Here is a 10,881-nt window from a genome sequence, read left to right as displayed (position 1 = left end):
CCTGTCCATCTATATCAGGAGAAGCTGTCATAGGGCGTGGGGGAGGGGCCACAGACGCGGGAGGTCAAGCTCCTGGCACATTCCAACCCCACCCCCACCCCCCACCCCCTTCTGATTGCTTGGGCGACACCATTCCAAGCCAGCAGGTGCTAAGTAAAAATGAAAACAGGCTGAGTGAGATCCTGCTTCATCCAGTAAAAAGCAGCGTCCCTTCTTTAGCTGCCACTTCAAACAGGGAGGAGCTCAACCCGCTAACACCCTGACTATTTGCTTTAATTTGATTCCTAAATTGGAATAGCCTGATTTCCATTTCAAAGCGTTGGAAATATTTTGCAGGAGATCCTGTTTCCTGATTTCCATCACTCCTCCTGGAACATAGAATCCTCAAGTTACAAGGACCCTTCAAAGTCATCCTAGCCAACCAGGCTCCTCTCATCAGTGCAATTTTGCCCAAATCATTTCATAGGGGTGGATCCGTGTTTCCCATTTTTAAGGATTCTATAAGAGACACAATTAGATGAAAGCCTGTTTGGATGTTATATACCCATCTCTGCCAGCAAACTAAACCCTTCCCATCCAGCTTGCTCTAAAAAACACCTACTTTGCCTGTTTCTTCCTCTCTGTATATTGTGGGGATGATTTCCTCGTAAGTCCTCACTTGATTTCTATACTTCTGATCATCCCTCTGGGTTCATTCTCCACTCTTCCCACATACTGTGTACCCTGGAGGCCGACCTGTGTTGACAACATCAGTGGACTCCCTTGCCTTCTCAGTTCTAGTTGGGTTCAGCCAATGGGTAGTGCCAGCAAAAGACTGGAGGAGAGTGAGCTGATGTGTTTACTTCCCTGGCACCTTCCCTGTGGAGATGCCATAGGCTGACTGCTTCCTTTGGTGGAAAGTCATAACTCCTGTCTGGCATCTTCCCATACAGCTATCCTATTCTACGTCTGATAACTGCTCCCTCCTTTACTGCTTCAGCCCTCTGGGTAATGACATGCCAGACTGTCAAGAGCCCTGGAGTAATGCACTATTCCTTACAATTTTGCTATACTTGCCTACATCTTTGTAAATAGTCTCTTTATCAAACTGGCTCAAACTCTTAACTTGCAAATGCCATCTGTTTCCTATAGGAAATACCACTACCATTTTATTCCTCTAATGTCCCTAATAGGAAAGTCCATAAGAACTCTATGCAACCATATCATGTGCAACCCCAGACTCCCCACCAACTCCAAACATAGACACATACACACAGATGCACCAACGCACACATTGTGGTAGTATCTAAGACGGCTCCTAAAGATCCCCTGCTACTGCTTGATATTCACACTTTTGTGTAATCCTCTTTCCTCAAAGTAGGGTAGACTGACTCACTACTAAAGAATAAAATATGGCAGACATGACAGGATGTCACTTCCAAGATAAGGTTATAAAAAGACTATCTTGGACATTTTCTTTTGCTCTGTTACTTGCTTTTTCCGAGAGAAGACAATGCCTGTTGTGAGCTACTCTATGGCAAGGAAACTGTCTCAGTGCAACAGGCCTGGAGTGCAACGGAGGGACTACATTATGCCAACAATCCTGAATGAACTTGGAAGATCTTCCCCCAGCCAACTTGGTAAAAGTCCCTGAGTCAGCTAAGCTATGCCCAAATTACTGACCTACAGCAATAAATGTCTCTTCTTTTAAGCAGCTAAATTTTGGAATAATTTGTTTCAATATAGCAATAAATAGCTAATTCACACATTGTCAGTGTAAGTTTTCTAAGATGTGGAATCTAAACATGATCTTTCTTTATGTTTAATTTCCATGTTAATCTTACTGGGCAAGGAAGTAAAGATTCCATTTGTTTGACTCTGACTTATTTTCCTTCATTTTCCTATCTATTTCCCCATTTGCTCTCACTCTACCTCAAACGGCAGCTATCCCATTTTGATGAAATTGACCCCATCCCTGGCTTCAGGAATTGCCCAAACTGCAATCCAAGTTATCCATTTTCTCCTTGCTGTAGTGAATGGTTCATGGAGGGGCACAAAATCCCATCCTGAGCCAATCAATACAGTGTTCTCTCAGGTCTGATTTTCAATTGGAAGCGGTACATTATCTAAATCTGTTGAATCCAAAGCTGAGTTTTCTATGCTAGAAACATGGAGTTCAGCTAACACAAATCCCATCCTGCCTCATTTATACTCATTTCTCATAACGAAATGAAGTAGATGATACCAAACAGAACAGGGAAACTGAGCATTTCATTTGTGTTAAGAAGAAAGGCTCTTAACTGAAACAGATTTGGCTAAGTTAGAAACTCATTTCTACCACTTACATACTGGGCAACCTTGACGAATTCTTAGTCTTTGAGCCTCACTTCCCTCTTCTGTAATATGAGGGTAATGGTAATAGTACATATCTCATCTAATTGTTGTGAGAACCAAATATACTCCCTGTAAAACACTACTGTGCCTGGAACACAGTATATGTTCATATATATGATATGCTAGGTATCATCATTATAATCTCTGGAAGAAAGTTGATGATAAGTTATAGGTTTTGAAATTACTTTGTCTATACAGCCTTCTTGGATTATTTTCAATGTATGCTTCCTCCTATCATGAAATTTCACCATCTACCCAGGAGATTATTTGTACTAGATACATTCCAAAGTTAAAAAGAAAAGACGTCCAAATGAAATGTGCTATTAGAGTTCATTCATCTATCCTTCAGAATTTTCTATTGTTATCAGAAAAACTAAGTAGCAGCAGAAGAAAACTAAGGGATCCTCCTTTGTTTTATTTGCATTTGTCAATACATATATTAACAGGTTCTTAACTTTGACATCAGTGATGTTTTGATGACCTTTCCTATGGTGAAAAGGTTGGGATGTTTGGTTGTAGGAGAGCGATTGGCAATCACCGACCTCAGCTACCCACTATTCTTTATTTGGCAATGATAATTGGCAAGTTTATCAGTTTTTACAGAAAGAACTAATTTTCTTCACTATAAAATGGATATTAATTACTTATATTTGGAAAAGGATTATTAAATGCTCTAAGATCTCTATATTTCAGACCCATAATTCCTGAGTGGGGATGAAATACTCATTGGTTTATACAAAATGCCTTTGTCAGCTTTTGTTTATCTCTATGAGTTACATAAGATACTGTACCTATTTCTCATACTGATATAGCTTGCACCAGTTTCTGGCTCATTGCATTTGTTTCCTTATGCAAATAACTTTTTCTTCGCAGATAAAATGCTCTATTTGTTACCACCTCACACCACTCACCTGTATTCACACAGTGAGTGAGGTTAAGACATAGATCTCTAGTCTACTACAGGCATTTAATTTCCAGGCAGGAAAAGAAAGCAATGAATGTAGAGAAACATGACAGTAGCAAGAGAAGGTGGTAACTCTGAATTTATTCAGATTGGTTTGCCTTCTCACAAGGGATCATGAAGAGAGACTCAGAACTAAACAAGATAAAGGAAAAAAATATGTAGAAAACATATTCATCCAGTAGTATGCTAAGCTAAATATTTGGAAAATTCCACTAAATGTAAACTACTTATCAAATTAAAATTCCATAATCCTTGAAATTGAAAATTCGACAAAGAGGATGAAATAAAGTTAGCTTCAGGCCAAGATTGAATTCACATTCATAGGCACTCACAGAAAGATTAACAGAAAAAAAGTCTACTGCAGGAAAAGAAAATGAAAACAGTGTGTTATTAGCACAGGAATAGGTAAAAAGATTGTGAAAACAGGATAGAGCTCCCAAACAGATCTATTTATATATGGTAAGTTGATATAAGATAGAGATTGTATTGCAACAGAGAAAAAATATTTTCAATAAGAGTGCTGATGTTGGTACAATTGGATCCCTACTCACCTCCTGCACAAACTAACTCCAGATAGATTGAAGGTTTAGGTGTGGAAAGCACAATTCTAAAACTTTTGAACAAGTTATAGAAAAACACATTTACGATACCAGGGTAAAAAAGATCATCTTTTTTAAGATGCAAAAAACAACTGGGTGGCTCAGTCAATTAAGCATCTGCCTTCCATTCAGGTCATGATCCCAGTGTCCTGGGATCCAGATAGCCCCATATTGGGCTCCCTGCTCAGTGAGGAGTGTGCTTCTCCCTCTGCCTCTCTACTGCTAGTGCTCGCTCACTCTCTCTCTCTCAAATAAACAAATAAAATCTTTTTAAAAATTGGAGTTAAATAATTTGATTAAATTAATATTTGAATAATGAACTTCTAGTCATCAAAAGAAACCATAAAGAAAGTGAAAAGTCAGCTAACAAAAAGATAATATTTAGAGCATCAATGATCAATAAAAATTTGTGTACTAAATTCATAGTTCCTACAAAAAATAAGAACAGTATAAACAATCCTATAGAAAAAAAGATGAAGAATAATATATATAGATTGGTGGCTAAAACAAGACTAAAATAAAAAGCACCTAAATGAGGATTTCCAAATGCAACCCAGGGAGGTAGATTTAGAAGGCTAAAATAATAACCTCAAATCAATGAAATTAAATTTAGGATAAAATCCTCAATGTATATTCTCATCATATACAGGTTTTAGTGAAAATTAATGAGAATACAGAATGAATAATTCTGGCTGATGTACTCAACGTGTCTTTCTGCTAAGGTGGGTATGGAAGTAGACTTCAAGTTAGAATGAGACAAAAGTATAAAAAATTGTTCAAAAAAGAAGCAACTCAAACCGACCACCAGGCATTACTCCACCCTGTACTGGTCCAACTTCATATAGAGTATTTGCCTCTTTCTTTATCCTGTTTTGTTTAAGGAAGAGACTTTCAATCAATGTTACCCTGATAATAATTTGGAAATCATTCACAAAACCCATTACCTGATATGTGATTGGAATATATAGTACAAGAAGAAGTTTAGATGACTATTTTCATCCACCATTGAACTTCATAGAGTACAGAAATGCTGTCTGTTCGGTATATAAACCAATTAAATTCAAGGTTAGCAGTCAGGTTTTAACTTCACCTTCTTTATTAAATGAATATGGGGTTGGAGGTAAGTGACCCTTTGCAGCTGAAGAAATAGTTAAGCCCATAGTTTTCAGGTCAAGTCATTCAATTTAACAGATGGAAAGGTTGGAGTGGCCCCTGAAGGACTCCTTCCTGTCGTACTGAGGAGAATTCAACTGGGCTGCCTAGTTTTCATTAGGGGGTTTGATTCCCCAAGCATTCAAGCATTTAGATTTTTAAAAAATACATTCACATCTCTAATAAAGGAAATAATGTCCCTGTCTAAAGCATTTGTTTGGTGTGTGTGTGTGTGTGTGTACTTTTCTCCTTTTCATCACTTAATGTTAGTGGAAGAAAGTATAAACTATAAAATTATAAAACATTATATATATTATTGTATCACATATAGATAATATAAATTATAGAACATTCAACTTCTTATCAAACTCTCCTTTAAAATATAATGAAGCTTGATTTCACATAATTCCCATAATTTAATATTTCAATAGGACTTTGGATAGGTAAAAGTGCATAGAACACTATCCAGACAAATTAATCTTTGCACATTTTCCTCAACTAAAAAATATTAGGTAATGATTAATATAAGGAAATAAAATTGTACTTCTTTTCTTCATCTTACTTATAAAGTTAATAAATATGATGAAGTCTCAAGTTGACATCCTCATATTTCAATTTTCAACTCTTATTTCCCCTGTCAGTAGGAAGGCAAGTTGAGAAAAGAAGTTGAAATGTGGATTGGAATGTAAAGAGAATCTGTTTTCTCTATACTAATAGGTCTTCTTTATAGTTTAGGCACTGAGCACGGTGAGGTGGACAAGCAGGTGGTCTCTGGCCACCCCACCCTCCCATGGACCAGAGGAGCAGACTTTAATTTTTATATATGAGAATTCTGTGTAGACTTACCTTTGAAAACAGTGCTATGCTCCCATCACTTCCCTTCATCATACTTCCTTTGTACCTGATATCCTGGCTCCTACTTAATTTACCCCTGGCTTTCTATTTGACAGTGTTTTCATAAGCATATGAGCCTCCATGCTTATCCCATTGTGCATTTAGCAGACTAGGTTTGGGGTGAAGCATTCTATTTAAACCAGACTCTGACATTGTGAAACTGAACATATATGTAGACCAGATATAAATTTTTAGGAGCCCTAAGTACTGAAAGTAATAGGTTGCTCCATACACAACATATAATACAAAATAAAATATTCTCTCTCCCCTTTCTCTCTACCTGGACTAAAACAAGCATTCATGTTACCATCTAATATTGTCAAATGTAATATATCGTGTAAGCTTCAGATTATTTTTTCTTTTTAAGAATTAGACAGTTATACAAATATAATCAGGAACTCTTCCCTACCCTCATTGCTCTGCTGCCTTCCTTGGAAAATGTGTATATTAACATGATTAAATAATTAAAATGTTTATATTAATAAAAATAAGTATTAATCAGCTAATTCCATGGGATGTAATGGTAGCAGCTCCAACTTTTCATTGTCACTTTGAGTTCCCTTTTTGTTTCTCAGGCTTTGAAATTTTCCCATTATTTTTAAGCACAAGAAAGTATTTAAAAATTTTAATTGTTGTCAGGCTGGTGTGACAAAATACCATAGACTGGGCAGCTTAAACATAGATATTTATTTCTCATAGTTCTGGAGGCTGGGAAGTCCAATATTCAGGTGCAAAATGGTAGACCCATTTTTCATTTTCAATACTAGTATTCTGTTCTGATTTAATCCATTCAAATCCTACAAAATGGTAAAAAAAAAAAAAAGAAAGAGAAAGAAAGAAAGAAAGAAAGAAAGAAAGAAAGAAAGAAAGAAAGAAAGAAAGAAAGCTGTCATATGAACAGTAAAGGAGCAAGTCTTATTGTTACAATTTTCCATTTCAGAATATTTTAATGAGGCTCTGCTGTGGAAGAGGAAAAAATATCTCCAGTGTGCAAGCTGAATCCGGCCCTGGGAAAGCAAACACGAAATAGTTGAGATGGCCAAAGGTTGTCACTGGGGACTAGGGATTAGAACCTGGTCAAAGCAGCAAATAAAAAAAATTTAAAAAGCTCTTAAAAGAACCTGACAAGGGAAGCTTAAATCTTATTTAAGGGGTTGGGTTGTACTAAGCCTTGAAAAATTCAATCCTCTGGAGGACTATATCTCACTAAGAAAGCTCCGTGTAAGTTTATCATGTATCCAACACCTAGACATTGGGCCTTGGAGACCACTAGGATAATATTTCCTCTGGATTAGCACTGAAGCTTGGAAGTGACATTTGTACGAGGCAGAGTTTAAACTCTAGGGCTTTTCTGATTACAAAATGATAATTCTGAGGGGGGAAAGTGCTTACTGTAGAGAGAAGTCGCCATGATTTATAAGCATTGGACAGTCTTCCTTTTTCACACAGGGTAACTTACTAGACCAAGTTATGTTTTGCTTTTCCTTTTGTTTTTAACTAAAATTGTCTTTTGATTGATATTAAGGATAGAATATATTTGTTCTAGTGTGTTTCTATTTTTGCAGTTCCACCATGTCCAAAAGAATGATTGTATAAATCCTGGTTACAGGTGATATCAGCAGTTCATTTGTACACCTAGCACAGAAACATTAGCATGAAATACCAACGTTAGGCCAGGGTAAGCCCTGCAGTCTCACTGACTGGCCTTTCCCTGCACAGACTCAGTAGACCACTCTCCAACTACTCTGGCTCTCTGATGAAAGCCAGACAAAAATGGAGTGACTCTGAAAAGCTGTCCCTCCTTTGCTCCTGGTGCATCTATCAAGATCTCTGGGATCACTGTGAAATCTCCTATCATTCCAGTTATAAAGGTATTTTGGATGAATTAAACGTCTACTGACAACCAAAGTCATAAACTACTTGGCTCCCTTGGGTCATTTTTCTGAGCCTATATTAATAGTGCTTTGGCCAGCAAGTATATTTTGTGCAGTTGGGAACGTTGACGAGTCCAGGGATGTCATTTAAAATAGTGTGTCTCTCTATTAGCATTTGTATGAATACATTCAGGGTATCTAGAGAATAAGCAAGGCAGACTTGCATTTGAAGCCAAATTAAACCTTCTAACTTTTGTTCCACTTCATAACTGCAGGCTGGATTCCTAATTGACTCATCTCTTTTATAAATCTGTAAAACCTGCCAGTTCTGGGACTGAATAACAAATTATGGCTACATCACAGCAAATCCATCACCTCTGGTAGAAAAACATCTCCTAGATTTACTGACAAGGCCAGTAAAATAATCATTATACAAAGAATTCTTCCCTGTCAAAATGAAAATGAATCTTAAAACCAAATGTCATAAGCCAACCATCAGAAGATTTTTTTACACTTCCACATATTCTATAGAATAAGGTTTAGAAACCTGGTGCAGAAAAATTCCTGATGGCAATTCACTTATCCACGCTGTCCTCTCCTTGTTTTTTCTTTTATCCATTGCTCATTCCCTAGTCCTCTCCTCATTTCCCGCACTTCTTTTATCTGGACTCTGGAGGTTTTATAGAGGCCTGAAAGTCATTGTAGGTTTTTGAGGTATGTGAAACTTCTGTACATACTCAGAGCAGTTTTCCCAAATGTTTAAAAAATTAGGATATACACGTTTTTAGGAAACCATGAAGATTGTTGGTTCTTAAAGTTAGGCAACTCTAGAACCACATTTAAAATCAGCATTATGTGGAGTGAAGTAAGTCAATCAGAGAAGGATAAACATTACATGGTATTATTCATTTGGGGAATATAAAAAATAGTGAAAGGGAATAAAGGGGAAAGGAGAGAAAATGAGTGGGAAATATCAGTGAGGGTGACAGGACATGAGAGACACCTAACTTCTGGGAAACCCACGAAGGGTAGTGGAAGGGGAGGTGGGCAGGGGGATGGGGTGACTAGGTGACGGGCACTGAGGTGGGCACTTGACAGGATGAGCACTGGGTGTTATGCTATATGTTGGCAAATCGAACTCCAGTAAAAAAATATACAAAAAATTAAGCAAGTAAGTAAGTAAGTAAGTAAATAAATAAATAAATAAATAAATAAATAAATAAAATCAGCATTAACCAAAGTAAGACCAGACCAGAAGAATATAAAATTGCTGGTAATTTTAATATTAATTAATGGCAATATTCAATACAATGATTGAAATCAAATTCCAGATTTGAAGAGCCACACAAAGCAGCTATTAACAAAAGAAGGACCAATGGAAGAGCAGATGTGCTGATCAGCCAGGATTTTGTAGACTTTACCACATATCACCTGAAGGAGAGGGAGCAAATCCTAAAATTTAAAATACCTATATAATTTGGGGAATCGTGGTATATTGGTGGTTGGATAAAATCTAACATAGAAGGGCACCTGGGTCAGTGATTGAGCATCTGCCTTTTGCTCAGATCATGATCCTAGAGTCCTGAGATCGAGTCCCGCATTGGGCTCCCTGCAGAGAGCGTGCTTCTCCCTCTGCCTATGACTCTGCTTCTCTCTCTGTGTCTCTCATGACTAAATAAATAAAATCTTAAAAAAAAAGATTTAACATAGAATGAAAGTTGGTGTCTAAATACACTATTCTATACCTATGTATGCATTTAAAAAGTTTTTTTGATTATCTACTGTGATCCTGACACTGTACATGGCACTAAGAGTAAACTAGTGAACAAACTTAATCTCAATCCATTATTCTCATGAAGTTTACAGCCTAGTGGGGACAATAAGAATTACCCAGATAATCACAGACACGTGAAAGCACGATGAGTGCCAAGAAGGAGAGGCACACATGCCATGAGAGACCATCAAAGGTGGATATGTTCTAGGCAGGGAACATTGCCCTGAGAAAGTCACCCTTAAGCTGAATCTGAGAAATAAGCAGTACTTAACTAGATGTATAATTAGAGAGAAAGATGGCTGCACTCCACTGCAGTGAAATTGAGGGTCCCTGGCTGGCTCAGTCAGTGGATCATGTCACTCTTGATCTTAGAGTTGTGAGTTCAAGTCCCACACTGAGTATACAGATTACTTAAAAATAAATTTCAAAAAAAGAAGTGAAATTGACAATGTTTCTAGTTGTTTCTTTTTAAATATAACTCATCTACTTAATACTCTTAAGACTAGGATTAAGAGATATTAAAAGTGGCAATATGGACGGGTAGTTCCTTTTCCTCACCAAGCTTATTAAGGTACAATTGACAAATAAAAAAAATGTATATATTTAAGGTATGCAAAATGATGGTTTTTTTTTTTTTTTTGCAAAATGATGTTTTGAGGTATATCTACATTGTGAAATGTTTATCCATCACCTCACAGTTAACTTATTTATTTGTTTATTTCTTTGGTGAGATTAGTTAAGATCTAGCCTTAGCGAATCTTGAGTATACAATACAGTGTTGTTAATTATTGTTACCTTGCTATATACATTAGATCTTCAGAATTTATTCATACCACATTTCTGAAACATTAAAACTTTATATGCTCACTACCCAATGAATCAAAGGGGCTTAAGTTTCTTGTCTGGTTGTTTGCAGGCTCTCTCCCCTGTTGGTTAGAATGTGGCTTTGATCCAGGAGCAAATTTAGCAAAGAAAGGAGGGAAGGGCATTCCAAGGAGAGGCAACAGCTTATGAAAAGCCATCTAGCTCAGGCAAGAAGCAATCTATGCAGAGCTTTATAGACCGCGTCAAAGCACTCTGTCTTAATTCTAAAAGCATGGAAAGCTTTTGGGGACACTTTATGCAAAGAGGAAGAAATGTAGAGATGGGGCTGACATGACCAGTTTCTCATTTTGGAAAGATTATTCAATCTACAATATGGAAAAGAAGCAAAAGTAGTAAAGTTGTAAACAGTTTGATTGTATACACAAC

This window comes from Canis aureus, chromosome 6 (assembly GCF_053574225.1).
Source record: "Canis aureus isolate CA01 chromosome 6, VMU_Caureus_v.1.0, whole genome shotgun sequence".
Classification (NCBI taxonomy): Eukaryota; Metazoa; Chordata; class Mammalia; order Carnivora; family Canidae; genus Canis; species Canis aureus.
Note: the sequence above shows the minus strand (reverse complement) of the source record.